The 16,358-nt window shown below is 42.4% G+C and overlaps 1 protein-coding gene across 1 annotated transcript in view; it reads right to left on the bottom strand.

Annotated features, from left to right (window-relative positions):
- Nucleotides 1-16,358, bottom strand: part of LOC137383008 (transmembrane protein 233) — a 60,391-nt gene that overhangs the window by 42,064 nt on the left and 1,969 nt on the right. The window lies entirely within an intron of this gene.

Genomic DNA, 16,358 nt, shown 5'->3' with positions numbered 1-16,358 from the left:
ACATCAGACGTAACATATTTTCTTTACATTATTCAAAGCCTAGAATTCCGGTAATTTATTGATCCCAACATTTACAGGGAGGTGCAGAGGACTTGTAGCAGCTGGGAAAGCCAGAAATACAGGTGATGCAGAGGCTCTGCCGACTCCAATGGCAGGACCCAATTTGAATATTTTTTTCTTCTGTTTTCTAGACAGCAACCAGCCAGGTTGAAAGGTTGACTGGCTGTCAGGCAGGAAGGCCTGTGCAGCAAGGCCACAGCTAGGAAGCGGAGAGTAGGGAGGGAGGGGAAAATCACAGGGGGTGTTGAGATCGCGGGTCAGAGGGGTGATCGCGGGGGTGAGGGGTGGGGTGGTGGTTGAAGAGATCGTAAGTCGGGGGAAATCGTGAGTTCGTGGGAGACCTTGGATTGAGGGGGAGAGATCACAGGGAAGGAAGCAGATTAGCTTGGGGGCCAGGGGTAAGCACTCCTGTTCCTCCTGACCCACAAGCAGTGCTGGAGAGGCACATACCTGCTGGATTCAGCCGTCCTCGCCTCCCTTCAGCTGCCAGATTTCCTGAGTCATGGAAAACTCATCCCAAAGCTGTTGAACCAAAAAGTCTGTTAAGATTTGAGGCACACAGTCTCATTGACATATTGAAATAACTGCCTTTTGAAAGCAAGTTAAGTCACCCAGCACCTCCCCAATCCTCTCCACCTCCCTGTAAATATTGGGATCTCCATTAAAACCAGAAATGGGTGTGTTTGAAGCGGGTTCGGGTCAGCTTTCAGATTTTGAAATGTTAACATCCTCTGCCATCCATCATGGGGAGTTAAAGCTCTGCCCATTGTCTCCATGAATCGCAGTTGAAGTATCAGCCTCTGCATTGATGTTAATGGAAATGAAAATCAGGCATGGTGTAAAACAAGCTGCCGATTCGTTATCACCCATTTAATGTTACCATCCAAGACCAAATTATCACTGAGATGACGGACTGCACTAAACTCCAATCAAGCCCTAAATTATATTATTCTAATCTATGCCAATCTATTCTAATCTATCTGAAAAGACACTAAAATATTTTTTGAAAACAACCTTTGCTGGAAATGATGTGTTTTGGGCTCAGTAAACAACAGAAACCTTGGTGACCTGGGGAAGATGTTTACAGAGAAGTTGCATGTCAAGGTTTTTGGAGGTCAGGAGGTTGACTTTCTGTTTGGGGAAGATATTGTTTACAGTTCAGTTGGGGTGTGAACTGTTTTGAAGACAGTTGGAGATCAACTTGCCAAGGAAAAAACACCCAGCTCACCTCTTTCTCTACCTCTTTGAAGAAACCTTGCAAAGATCCAGTGTGAGGGAGCTAAAATCCCTGTTACGGCATCTCTCCTGAGAAGCTGGAAAAAATTGCCAGATTAATTCTCAATGCCACCGGAAAAGAACTGCTTTAGAAAAAATCCCAGTGACCATTCTCCATATACCCGGACACCAGACCAAAAGGGACATCCGACTTCCTTCCATATCTTCTCTTTTATCTTCAGAATGAGCAAGTATTTGGCCTAAGTATTCTTTTATTGTCTTTTTTTTTTGTAACAGACCTCTGCAGAGAGAATTTCTGTATTCTTTTCAGATTGTGTGTATGTGTGTGGGGAATTTACAAAGGGTACTTTGATATTTCAATCTGTGTGTTCATGCTTTGCTTCATTACTGGATAAGTCTTGTTTGATAATAAACTGATAATTTTGTTGTTTATTAAAGAAACCTAGTTGGTGTATTTCATTCTGGGATAAATAGTAGAGTATATGATTGACCTAATGGGTAACTGGGTAAACATTTTAAAATATATGTTGTGACCTGTGGAAAAGTGGGACTAGAAAGGACAGCGCACTCCTCCCACCTCAGTCATATAGTTGGGGGCTCTGTGCAGGATAACCCGATGCCAACAACGTGCAATTGTAAGTGGGGTAACAATTATTGAAAAGAAGAAAAATTTTTAAAAACAGGTTCTTGTGCATTAGAGTAAAGCTTACACTACCAGAATGTCTTTATCAGTTGTTAGGACCTTTCTGGGGAAGGAGGATGTATCCCTGAGTGATTTGAGAAACTTAACCAAGGTTAGACTAAAGGAATTGGCAGAAATATTGGCTTTAGAGAGTTAAAACCAGGAGGTAACAAAGCAGACATAATTGAGGAAATAGCACAGCATGTGAAATTGGAAGAAGAAAAAGGCAATCCAGATGGTAGTGTAGTTGAATTAGCTAGGATTCAGTTGCAGTTGAAGCATCTTGAACTTGTAAAAGAAAAAGAAACAAAATTGGAAAATCTTTAGCTTGAACAGGAAAGAGAATTAACAATGAAAAAACTTAACTAGAATTTCAAAGAGAAAGTGAAAGAGAAGGAAGGAAATTCTAATTTAAAAAGATGGAACTGAGACAAAGTAGTGGTCTTGACTCCAGGGAAAATACTGGCAAGGAAAGATCTGCTCCAGACCAGGACCCAGTGGAGAGCTGTTTAAATTTGCGCAAGCCCTCCTGAAGTTTCAGGAAAGGGATGTAGAGGCATTTTTCATTTTTTTTGAAAAGATCACTACACAGATGATATGGCCGAAGGAAAGCTGGACACTGCTTATGCGAAGCAGGATGATGGGCAGAGCTCATAAAGTTTATGCCATGCTTTCTGAGGAGGCTTCTGTAGATTATAAGATGGCAAAAATAGTTATTTTCGCTGCTTATGAGTTGGTCCCTGAATCATACAGGCAGAAATATCAGAACCTCTGGAGATTGCCTGGGCAGACTTATATAGAATTTGAAAGAGTAAAGCCAATTAATTTTGATCGTTGGATGTGGGCACTATAGGTAGAGGCCATGTATGAGAACCTTAGGGAACTAATTCTCCTGGAAGAATTAAAAAATTCACTCCTTTGTTAGTAAGGACCCATGTAGAGAACCAGAAGGTTTCAACAGCCAGACAGGAGCTGAGATCGCTAATGATTATGAGCTTGTTTACAAGCCCAAACCCTTTGTCTGTCACCCCCACAAACCCGAGAAGGATAGAAGGTGGGAGGGTGAAAGGAAGGCAAGTAGCCTGGGACAAGAAGGGACAGCTGCAAGCACCCCAGGATCTCCTCATCAGGCAAGAAAGGAAGATGCTGAGGGTGGAAGTGAGGTCCGGAAGCCTAAGTGTTACCATTGCCACAAGGTGGGACACCTTCGTGCAGAATGCTGTAAGTTGCAGGGTAAACCCATGGGACTTACTGGGGTGCACAAGGCCAATGCAGAGAAAGGGGCCCTGACTGAGAGTACGACAGAGTAAGCTGTAGCTCTGACTGCAGCTGTAAGGCCAAGTACAAAAATCGCTGTGAGTGTGGGGGATGTGAACCGGGAATTCTTGTCAAAAGGAAAAGTAACCCTTTATCCGTCAAGTAAGGCAGGTAAACCTATAATTAGACTTAGGGAAAAAGGAGCCACCCAAACTCTTTTGCTTGGGAAAGGAAGACTTTTCCACCAGAGACCGCACTGAATGCCAAGGTTTTAATGAATGATAACGATGGGAGTATATACCCATACCTTTGAAACTGAGTGCACCTGGAGTGTGACCTAATGTTGGAACGGTAACTGCAGGAGTCGTCCATAGTTTTCCTGTAGACGGAGTTGACCTACTCCTAGGGAATGATTTGGCCGGAGCAAAGCTAGTAGCTTCTCCAGAATGCATGGAAAAACCAAGTGAAGTCAAAGAGACAGAACAGTAGCAAGAAAAAATTCCAAGAATTTTTCCTTCATGTGTAGTGACCAGAGTAATGGCTAAACAAGTTCCATTGCCAGAGGTAAAACTGGCACGACAAACAGTTGTATATCTGAAACTTTCTTTCAGGATTTGAATAATCCAAAGGAAATGTTCAATAAGTCTTCTCTGAGCAAGGCTCAGCAAGCCGATCCAGAGTTAAGTAAAGTGGCACAATCAGCTCTAAGTGAAGCTGAGACAAAGGGAGTTCCAGAAGGCTACTATATTAAAAATGGGATTCTGATGAGGAAATGGAGACCTCCTCACAGACCTGCAGATGAAGACTGGACGGTAGATCATCAGATAGTGGTACCACCAAAGTACTGCTGGGAAATATTAAGGATAGCCCATGAAATTCCTATGGCGGGACATGTAGGGATCCGGAAGACCCAATCACGTATAAGTCGACATTTTTACTGGCAAGGTCTTTCCAAGGACGTGGTGCAGTTTTGTAAAATGTGCCATATGTGCCAGATTGTGGAAAAACCACAGCCTGCCATAAAACCAGCACCTCTAATTCCCATACCAGTTTTTGGGGAACCATTTAGTAGAGTGTTGGTAGACTGTATGGAAACTTTACCGAAAACAAAAGCGGGACAGCAATATCTACTCACTATCATGGATATGGCTACTCAGTTCCCAGAGGCCATTCCCTTGAGAACAATTTCTGCTAAGGTAGTGGGAGAAAAGTTAACCCAATTCTTCACTAGATTTGGATTACAGATTGAGATTCAGTCGGATCAAGGTTCCCATTTTATGTCTAAAATTTTCCAGGAAGTTATGGGTAATTTGGGTATAACACAGTTAAATTCTTCAGCATTCCACCCACAGACACAAGGAGCTTTAGAATGGTACCATCAGACCCTCAAAACGATGATCAGAGCATACTGTCATGAATATCCCCATGATTGGGATAAAGGGCTAGAATTTCTTTTGTTTGCCACTAAGGATTCACTTAATGAGTCTACTAGTTTTAGTCTTTTTGAATTAGTTTATGGACATGAGATAAGAGTTCCTCTAAAACTAATTAAAGAAAATTTTTGGAACAAAGGGACGAATCTTCTGTGTTAGATTATGTATCCGTGTTCTGGGAGCAGCTCATGAGAGCCTGCAAAGTGGCTCAGGAACACCTGAAAGTTTCCCAAATAACCAGGAAGAAATGGGCAGGCAAGCATACCAAGACCCGAACATTTCAACCAGGAGTGAGGTGTTAGTATTACTGCCTTTGCAAGGTGAACCGCTGAAAGCATGGTTCAGTGGTCCATATAAAGTGGTCAAAAGAATTGGTAAAATAAATTATTTGATTGACACCCCAGATCGCCAGAAAAAGAATCGTGTGGTCATATCAATATATTGAAACAATATCATCGCCGGGAGGAGGATAAGCGAGCACAGGTATGTCAGGTAGTAGGGACAGTGAAGGATGAAAGGGATAGTGAGGATGAGGCAGAAGGAGACCGAGAAAATTCTCAAATTGAACCTCCTATCTGATTAGTTAATACTGAATTAAGGAGATTGAACACTATGATTTCATATTTAGATGCAGAACAATGAAAAGACCTAACAAGGCTACTCACAGCATTTAAAGGGGTCTGTAGAGACAAGCCAAGATGTACAACCTTAGTCACACATGATGTGGATGTATAGGAATCCTTTCCTATAAAACAGCATCCTAATATCCTAATTGCTTTTGTCCAGAGAAACAGGCCCAGGTAAAAGCAGAAATCCAATACATGCAGAAAACCACCTAATTGAACCCAGTCAAAGCAGCTGGAGTTCACCAATAGTACAAATGCCTAAACCTGATGGTTAAACTAGATTCTGCATAGACTACAGAAAGGTTAACACAGTAACAAAGGCAGACTCCTACCCAATTCCTCGCTTGGAAGACTGTATTGACAATGTTGGCAGCACCACATTTCTTACAAAAATAGATCTGTTAAAGGGATACTGGCAGGTTCCTTTAACAGCCCGAGCTAAAGAAATATAGGTGTTTGTCACACCAGATGGTCTTTTCCAATGCTGAGTGATGTCATCCAGGCTAAAAAATGCCCCAGCCACTTTTCAGAGACGAATGAACCAAATGGTAGCCAGTGTTCCTAACTGTGTGGCTTATCCTGATGATGTGCTGGCATACAGTGACACTTGGAAAGACCACTTGGAACAACTAGAAGCTCTGTTTAGAAAATTACAATTGGCTGATTTAGGGATAAACCTTGCCAAAAGTGAATTTGCAAAGGCGAGAGTAGCCGACCTCGGGCATATAGTAGGGCAAGGTCAAGTGTTGCCAAGAACGGCAAAAGTACAAGTATTGGTGGAGTTCCCTTTCCCTAAGACTAAGGGAGAAATCATAAGGTTTTTGGGGATGTGTGGTTTCTACCGCAAGTTTATACCAAAGTTTCGTACTATAGTTGCTGCTCCACTGACAGATTTGCTACAAAAAAAGAAAACCAAGGTAGTGTGGTCAGGGGAGTGCTGAGCATCTTTTGAGAGGTTGAAAGCCATTTTGATTAATGAACAGTAAAGCTGCTCCAAATTTCACTAAGCCATTCAAGATAGCAATTGGTGCTAATAACCTGGGGGTTGTGCAGTCCTGTTACATGATGATAAATCAGGCTTAGAAAGGCCAGTGGGATACTTTTCCAAAAAGCTAAAGCAACATCAAAAAGATATTAAACAGTGGAAAAAGAAACCCTGGGCTTATTACTAGCTCTTAAGTGTTTTGAACTCTATGTCCACCATGATTAAAGAGTGACACTGGTGTATAACCACATAGCCTTTGTGGAAAAATTTAAAAACCAGAATTCCAGATTATTCCGATGGAGTTTACTATTGCAACCTTAAAGATTATCCACGTTGCAGGGCAACATAATGTAATTGCGGATGCATTATCTAGAATCTAACTTTGCTTTGAGTTATCTGAGTGCAAAGATGGTACAAAGCAGAACTGTATTAGCTACAGGTAAAAAGTGAGCGGGAATATGAGAATGAGTGTGTAAATGTGTTCTAATTTTTTTCATCTTCTGTTTTTTTTTCACTTTAATAATGAAACATTTAAAAATGGCATTTCATTCCACCAAAGATGGAGATGTTATGAAGACGCTCCTATACTTTTGTTGGGTATTTTTTTGAGGATTTATATTTAAATTGTGGAGATGGATTCATTGGAAGGCTGAAGATTTCATGAATGCTGGACTTTGCTTTGTTGTTGACAGTTCACTGAAAGGCCACTGAGATGTTGTTTGCAAACAACCTTTGCTGGATATCATGCGCTTTGAGCTCAGTAAACAACAGAAAACTTGGTGACCTGGGGAAGATGTTTACAGAGAAGTTGCATGTCAATGTTTTTGGAGGTCAGGAGGTTGACTTTCTGTTAGGGTTTTGAATATTGTTTTCAGTTCAGTTGGGGTGTGAACTGTTTTGAAGATAGTTGGAGATCAACTTGCCAAGGAAAAACACCCAGCTCACCTCTTTCTCTACCTCTTTGATGAAAACCTGCAAAGATCCAGTGTGGGAGAGCTAAAATCCCTGGTGCTGCATCTCTCCTGAGAAGTTGGAAAAACCAGCCAGGTTAATTCTCAATTCCGCCTGAAAAGAACTGCTTTAGAAAAGATCCAATTGACCCATATCTGTATACCTGGATGCCAGGCCAAAAGGGACAACCAACTTGCTTCCATATCTTCTCTTTTTTCTTCAAGAATTAGCAAGCAGTTAGCCAGAGTATTTTTTTTTTTGGTCTTTTTTTGTAACAGACCTCTGCAGAGAGAATTTCTGTATTTTTTTCAGAGTGCGTGTGAGTGTGTGTGTGGGGAATTTAAAAAGGGAACTTTGATATTTCAATCTGTGTGTTAATGCTTTGCTTCATGTCTGGATAAGTCTTGTTTGATAATAAACTGATAATTTTGTTGTTTGTTAAAGAAACCTGGTTGGTGTATTTAATTCTGGGATAAAGAGTAGAATATATGATTGACCTAATGGATAACTGGGTAAACATTTTAAATATATATGTTGAGACCTGTGGAGAAGTGGGACTAGAAAAGACAGTGCACTCCTCCCACCTCAGTTGTAACACAATATTCAAGAATGGCATGTACCAGCAAAGTTTAAAGAATTGTAGCTGGTAGAAAAAGTTTGCGTGAGGGAAGATGGTACAAAGGATTTTGGGTGTGCACTGTGCAATGTGTCACAGTTTTCCAAGCCAGTAAAAAGGTACAGTTTTGGGTAATAATCCACACAAATAAAATCCCTGCAAATAGACCACCAACCATGTGTCAGGAAAGTCAAAAGAAGGGAGCTGCAGGTCAGTAACCAGATCTAAAGCAGAAATGCCCAAATGTTGTGCTAACAGATAGTCCCATTTCTCAGCAAGATTTAAGGTTTAAACACTGCAGCATTTGCTCGTGAATTTAGTTTAAACATCATATGCTCTGAGCACCAATAATTAACTCAATCCTCTGGATTTCCATTCTTAAACAGCTGCTCTGATGATTAATTGCCAAGTGTTAAACTTCTGTTCTTTTCATTTTGCAGTGGCGGGGGGGGTTATTTTATGCAATTAGTGAATGACTGAACTGGTTGGGGGTTAATAGCTCCATCAGATTTTCTTTAATTCGTTCATGGGATGTGGGCGTCGCTGGCTTGGCCAGCATTTATTGCCCATCCCTAAGTGCCCTCGAGAAGGTGGTGGTGATATACCATCTTGAACCGCTGCAGTTCATGTGGTGAGGGTACTCCCACAGTGCTGTTAGGGAGGGAATTTCAGGATTTTGACCCGGTGTCAGAAAAGGAATGCCGATATAATTCCAAGTCAGGATGGTGTGTGATTTGGAGGGGAATTTGTAATTGGTGGTGTTCTCATGCATCTGCTGCCCTTTTTCTTCTAGGTGGTAGAGGTCACAAGTTTGGAAGGTGCTGTTGAAGGATCCTTGGTGAGTTGCTGCACTGCATTTTGTAGATGTTACACACTGCTGCCACTGTGTGCAGTGGTAGAGATGGTGAAAGTTTAAGGTGATGGATGGGGTGCCGATCACACGGGCTGGGCTGCTTTGGCCTGGATGGTATCAAGTTGGTTGAGTGTTGTTGGAGCTGCACTCACCAAGGCAAGTGGAGAGTATTCCATCACACTTGTGCCTTGTAGATGCTGAACAGGCATTGGAGAGTCAGGCGACGAGTTAACTTGCCGCAGAATTTCCAGTCTCTGACCTGCTCTTGTAGCCACAGTATTTATATGGCTGGTCCAGTTAAGTTTCTGGTCAATAATAACATTCCAGGATGTTAATAGTGGGGGATTCAATGATAGTAATGTCAGTGAATGTCAAGGGGAGATGGTTGGATTCTGTCTTGTTGGAGATGGTCATTACCTGGCTGGCACTTGTGTTGCTCGAATGTTACTTGCCACCTATCAGCCCAAGTATGAATGTTGTCCAGGTCTTGCTGCATTGGAGGAGTTGCGAATAGTACTGAACATTTTGAAATCATCAGCGAACATCCCCACTTCGGACCTTATGATGAAGGGAAGGTCATTGATGAAGCAGCTGAAGATGGTTCGACCTAAGACACTACCATGAGGAACTCCTGTAGTAATGTCCTTGGGCTGAGATGGTTGGCCTCCAACAACCACAACCATCTTCTTTGTTTAACTATGACTTCAGCCATTGGAAAGTTTTCCCCCTGATTCCCATTGCTTTTAATTTTGCTAGGGTTCCTTGAAGCCACCCTGGGTCAAATGCTGCTTTGATGTCAAGGGCAGTCACTCTCACCTCACCACTGGAATTCAGCTCTTTTGTCCATGTTTGGACCAAGGCTGTAAAGAGGTCTGGTGCCGAGTAGTCCTGATAGAAACCAAACTGAGCAGGTTATTGGTGAGTAAATGCCGCTTGATAACACTATTGATGACACCTTCCATCACTATGCTGATGATTGAGCGTAGACTGATGGGGCAATAATATCCCGGATTGGATTTGTCCTGCTTTTTATGGACAGGACATAACCTGAGCAATTTTCCACATTGGTAGGTAGATGCCATTGTTGTAGCTGTACTGGAACAGCTTGACTAGAGACATGGCCAGTTCTAGAGCACATCTTCAGCACTGCAGCTGGGATGTTGTAAGAGGCCATAGAATTGAATTGGCTGAAGACAGGAAGAGGCGGAGATGGATCATCCACTCGGTACTTCTGACTGAAGATTGTTGCAAATGCTCCTGCCTTGTCTTTTGCAGTCACATATTGGGATCCCCCATCATCAAGGATTGGGATGTTTTCAGAGCCTCCTACTCCCGTTAATTGTTTAATTGTCCACCACCATTCACAACTGGATGTGGCAGGACTGCAGAGCTTTTATCTGATCTGTTGGTTGTGAAATTGCTTAACTCTGCCTGCAACATGTTGCTTCTACTCTCTATCATCCTGTGTTGTAGCTTCACTAGGGTGGCAGCTCATTTTTAGGTATGCCTGGTTCTGCTCCTAGCATGCTGTCCTATACTCCTTGTTGAATCAAAGATGGTCCTCTGGCTTGATGGTCATGAGAGCGGTGAGGACAAAGTCAAGTAGGTTTTTCCCTTTTGTTTGTTCTCTCACCACCTGCCACAGGCCCAGTCTGGCAGATATGTCCTTCAGGACTTGGCCAGCTCGGTCAGTAGTGGTGCTACCAAGCCACTCTTGGTGATGGGCATTGAACACCCCGACCCAGAGTACATCTGTGCCCTTGATACCATTAGTGCTTCTTCCAAGTGCTGTTAAAAATGTAGGAGCATTGATTCATCAGCTGAGGGAGGGTAATCAACAGCGAGGGTTTCCTTGCCCACGTTTGATCTGATGCCATGAGACTTCACGGAGTCCCAAGTCAATGTTGAGGAATCTTAGGGTTACTCCCTTCCGACTGTATACCACTGTTCTGCCACCTCTGGTAGGCCTGTCCTGCCAGTGGGAAAGGACATACTCAGGGATGGTGTTGGACATGTCTGGGACATTGGCTGTAAGATATGATTCTGTGAGAATGGTTATATCCATCTATTGCTTGACTAGACTGTTGGACACCTGTCTCAATTTAGGCAGAAGTCCCCAGATGTTAGTGTGGATGACTTTGCAGTGTCAACTTAGCAGGGTGTGCCTTTGTTGTATCTGGTATCTAGGTCAATACTGGCTGGTCCAACTAGTTTTATTCTTATTTGAAATTTCTGTAGCGGTTAAATACAATTGAGTGGCTTGCTAGGCCACTTCAGAGGACAGTTAAAATTCTGTGGGTCTGGAGTCACATATGGGCCAGACCAAGGAAGGATGGCAGATTTCCTTCCCTAAAGGACATTAGTGAACCAGATGGATTTTTTGTGACAATCTGGTAGTTTCATGATTATCATTACTGAGACAAGCTTTATATTCCAGATTTATTTTAATAATTCCGTTTAAATTCCCCCAGCTATCATGGTAGGATTTGAACTCATGTCTCTGCAGCATTAGTCCAGGCCTGCAGGTTGCTTCTCCAGTAATATTACTACTATTCTGCTGTTCCCAACTGTGTCTGGCATGTACAACCTCTGTCATTCATCACAATCTAGGGGCTTAGGTTGTCAACTTTCTCTCAACAGTGTACACTGTTGCCGTCTGTCAAGGGAGCTCACACTTCCTGTGAGAAAGTGCCTGGAGCCATAAAGGGAATGGATGTGAAGTGATAATGTGTAATTAGCATTTCCTAATATGCATTATAAACTGGAGTTTAATGATCTTATATTAACAAAAATACGTGGATATCAGAAAGAATATTTAAGTTCGGAAATGACGGTGAGGTTTCAGCAACAGTTGCGTCACCTAGAATGTACACAGCTAGATAATAAACTTTGTCATGCTAGACCCCCACTCTGCCAAGAATGAGGCATATTAATTTCACCATATGGATATTAAATTTCAAATTGTTGCTGGGACAAAGAGAAGGCCTGTTACAAGGTGTCATGCAGGCCCCCACCTGACAAGCATGAGGCATATTAATTTCACCACATGGACATTAAATTTCAAACTGTTGTTGAAGTGAACAAAGGACTTGCTTTTAAAAAAAATTGCCAGATCCTGGCTGGAAAAACATTTGCATATTAACAGACAGTGCTTAGAAAGGACAAAGGACGATTCACTGACACATTCAACCCTCAATGGACTTTTGATCACCAGCCGTTGAAGGTGGGGGAGCTCGCATTCCAGGTTGACTGCTAAGATGGCCTAATACACAAATGGACATGGTCAAACCAGCTAGTCACATGACTAACCTGCTGGGAAACCTGAGTTTTTTGAATTTGTACGAACAGTTTGGGCAGAAAGCTGAATGCTCCTGGACTGAGAGGATCTCTCCTGGCTGGCTCGCCACAGCCTCTCCTGTCTGTCTGCTCCTAACTCTTTATCATGGAACTCCAAATCCACTGAAAACACTTGACCCCTAAGACAGAAAAGTCTCCGACAGCGAACAAGGTTTAAGAAGAATACTAGGTCCCAACGAAAAACAAAATCTATCTACAATCAAGGACTCTACAGTGAGCTCGAAGAACCATAACAAAAACTCTTCAGATATTGCCTCAAACTTTTCCAATTTATTTTTCTTCTGCTCTTTTCTGTCTCTATTTGCATGTGTGTATTGCGTATGCATGCTAGCGTGGGCATGTGATGTATCTGTAGGCGTCAACCGAACTAGAGTTTAAGTTTAATAAATTTCAACTTTTCTTCTTTATACTTAAGAAAGCCTGTTTGTACTGGTTACTTTGCCTTATAATTGGAAAGTGGTGAACAAGGATTCACCAAGGGGGAGCTAAAAACACAGTGTGTTTAAAATTAAACTCTGTTACAGTAAGACCAGGTGAAGGCTGAGAGGGATCCCTAGCCCTCTTTCTCACCTGGTCATAACACAAGGGCTGCCAGACACTTGGCTGGAAGACATTTACATACCAATAGGGACAAGCGAGATTACTTCCCTTATCCACTTAACCCTCAATGGACTTTGAGCACCAGACATTGAAGGCTGGGAAGCGCATTCCAGGCACTGCTAAGATGATACAATCTACAGAGCCAAGGTATAGTCAGACCAATTAGTCACATGACTAACCTGCTTGGCAACCTGGGTTTTTTCTGAATTATACAAACAGTTTGAACTCAGGATGTCCGTTTGCTCCTGGACTGAAAATATCTCTCCTGGCTGGCTCACCACAGCCTCTCCTGTCTGCCTGCTCCCATCTCTTTCTCATGGAACTCCAAATCCACTGAAGACACATGAACCCCAAGAGGGAAAAGTCTCCTGCATCAAACAAGGTTTAAGAAAAATGCTGGGTCCCAACGAAAAGCAAGATCTGCCTACAATCAAGGACTCTACAGTAAGCTCAAAGATCCGTAACAAAAACCATCTTCAGAGATTGCCTCAAACTTTTCCACTTTATTTCTTCTGTTCTGTCTCTATCTGCACGTGTGTATAGCTGATGCATGCCAGCGTGGGATCATCACATATCCGTAGGCATTAACTGAATTAGAGTTTAGGTTTAAGTTGAATAAATTTCAATCTTTCTTCTTTAAATCTAAGAAAACGTGTTTGTGCTGGTTTCTTTGTTGAAAAGTGGTAAACAAGGATTCACCAAGGGGAAGCTAAAAATAGTGTGTTTAAAATTAAACCCTGTTACGGTAAGACCAGGTAAAGGCTGGGAAGGATCCTTAGAGTCCTTTCTCACCTGGTTGTAACACCTTCGATGCCTAGCTGGGAACCACCCATAAAACAGCACTGAGTCAGACTGAGACACAGGTGATACCTGTGAGTTAGAGAGACAGAGACACAGGCAGCTAGGACTGAGCTAAGCAAAGGCACAGGTGGACAGCAGGAGTCAGACACAGCCAGATAGTACTGAGTCAGACAGACACAGGTGGGAGCACTTTGTCAGGCAGACAGAGACACAGGTTGACAAGACTGAGTGAGGCAGATGAACAGGTAACTAGCGTTGACTAAGTACATAGTTTGACAATTAGGTCAGTAATACTGACTTAAATGGATAGTCATAGGTGGGCAGCACTGAGTTAGACATACTCCAGAATAGACAAAGAGCATTGAATCAGACATAGCACTTATACAAACAGAGACATGACTGTAAAACACTCAGACACACAGAAACATTGAGTTTTATTAATCTCCTATAAAATCCAGATGAAGGTAAGAATATTTAAATATCCCGTGTACTCAGTGGAATTGTACCCAGATGAAAACTGAACATTGAAGTAGGACTGAAGCTGTTTAAGTTATGTTTCAAAAATATAAATTCACTGGACAAGAATAACAACTAATGAACAAACCCTTAAACTAGAAGAAACAAAGAGGGTAGTGCTGAGGCTGATCATAATGAGGTGGATGACATACCATGGGTATACGTTTCGAGAAAAACTCTCTCACCCAGAGGGTGGTGAGTGTCTGGAATTCACTGCCCGGATCGGTGGTGGAGGCAGAAACCCTCAACTCATTTAAAAGGTACCTGGACCTGCACCTGAAGTTTTGTAACCTGTAAGGCTACAGGTCAGGTGCTGGAAGGTGGGATTAGAATGGGCAGCTAGTTTTTCAGCTGGCGCAGACACGATGGGCTGAATGGCCTCTTTCTGTGCTGCAACTTTTCTATGCTTCTATATTATTAGGGAATCACAAGAAAGTCACTGGTTTATTACTGTCTGGGAAAGTTGATTGCAGGTGAAAAAGCTCAATGATGGAATAGAATAGGCAGGTCTAATATCAGGGGATGACCTGTGCAGATATCAGAAAGCATGCAGTGCAAACTATAGAGCGCAGAATGCACATAAAAGAACAGGTACTGGATGCTACTGCTGGCATGTCAATTGTATCTAAGTGTGCTCATTCCTTTCCTCATGGAGCCAATCCAGATGATGTTCTGAGGCAGTTTTAGTAATCTCATCCTTGAGCCGACAGGTCTGTAGCACTCAGCGTCCCATTGGTGATGGACCAGTCTATTATGAGAGGAAGACCTGTGATCGGGTGCTGACATTCTTCCAACAACAACTTGCATTTATATAGCATCTTTAGCATAGTAAGATGTCTCAAGGGGCTTCAAAGGAGCAAATATCAGACAAACATTTGACACCAAGGCACACAGGAAACAGGTGACCAAAAGCTTGGACAAAGAGGCAGATTTTAAGGCATGTCTTAAAGGAAGAGAGAGAACTAGAGAGGCAGAGAGGTTTAGGGAGGCAATTCCAGAGTTATGGAGAATCTGTTATGGACAGGTGGTCTGGGTGACTTCCACTTTTCACCTCTCAACTAACTGCAGATAGCGTTTTTAAAAAGTGTTTTAGTCCCTAAGTATTTTAAGGGTCAAATAAAGAGATAAACAACATGTTTTCTTATAGGTTAAAAAAGATAAATATATATTTTACACAATAACTGAAAATGTTTGCTACCTCACCCACCCTCGCACACACATACACAAAAGAAAAGATAAAGAGTAGAGTGGTAGCATGCTGTTAGAGTTCAATTCTGGCAAAAGAGTTGATTGCTTTAAGAAAACCTTTAGAAGCTTTTCAAGAAGAAATCTTTCAATGGAGTATGCCTGAAAGATCTTTGTCTTGGAAAGGATGAAGTGTTTCAGGCTCCTTGTGGTTAAGCCTTAATCCAAAGTCGATGGTGGAAATTCTGGTTCACTTTCTCAGATGGGGAATTCCAAAGTCACCTTGCAATTTCTCTGCTGCAGTAATTAAAAGGTGTTATCAGCAGGGCTCCTGCTTAGCTGGAACTGGTTCACAGCTGTTCTGTCTGGAAAATACCTTCTCTGGCTGTTCGGCTATTCTGCCCCTCTCTCTCCAGAGAGATACTTTTTAAGGCAGAAACTTGCCAGTTTGGAGTGTTGGTCAGGTGTCCTGGGGTGATCCATACAATGTTCCAGGATATGGGAACCATTGTTCCATGATGGCATCTGGATGTGGTCCATTCTGATGAATAGGTTCTACTTCACACCTATTATTTTAGTCTTTGCTCCAGAGTCAGTCTGTCTACAACGGACTTTGTTAGCTCCATTCCTGAAACAAGGAGTTGGTTGTATAGAATGGGCTGTTTTACATTTCAATGTGTTTTCCCCAAAGCTAATTCAGAACTAGATAATGGGTTTCATCTTCAACAGACAGATTTGCCTATTGACAGTACAGGAGGGGTCACCTGACCTCTACTCCATTTTGTCTATGGCACAGATGTGTCCATTTTCTTCTGGTTCAGTTCAACAATCAACTTTTATTTCATAATTCCTCCAGCTCATTTCATATTTCCTCAATGTTCCCTCCATTAGTGTGAAAACCCTAAGCAGATGAAGGCATGGCCAGCAATGGTGGAGCAATTAAAATTGGGGATGAACAAGAGGCCAGAATTTGAGGAGTGAAACGATCTTAAAGGCTTGTAGGGCTGCAGGAGACTGCAGAGATAGGGAGGGGTGAGGCCATGGAGGGATTTCAGAATAAGGATGGGAATTTTTATATTGAGGTGTTGTTGGACTGGGAGCCAATGTAGGTCAGCGACCACAGGAGTCATGGGTGAACAGGACTTGTGCAAGTTAGGATGCGGGCAGCAGAATTTAGAATGCATTCAAGTTTATGTAGTG

Source organism: Heterodontus francisci, chromosome 23, assembly GCF_036365525.1.
Source record: "Heterodontus francisci isolate sHetFra1 chromosome 23, sHetFra1.hap1, whole genome shotgun sequence".
Classification (NCBI taxonomy): Eukaryota; Metazoa; Chordata; class Chondrichthyes; order Heterodontiformes; family Heterodontidae; genus Heterodontus; species Heterodontus francisci.
This window is presented reverse-complemented; position numbering and strand designations above follow the sequence as displayed.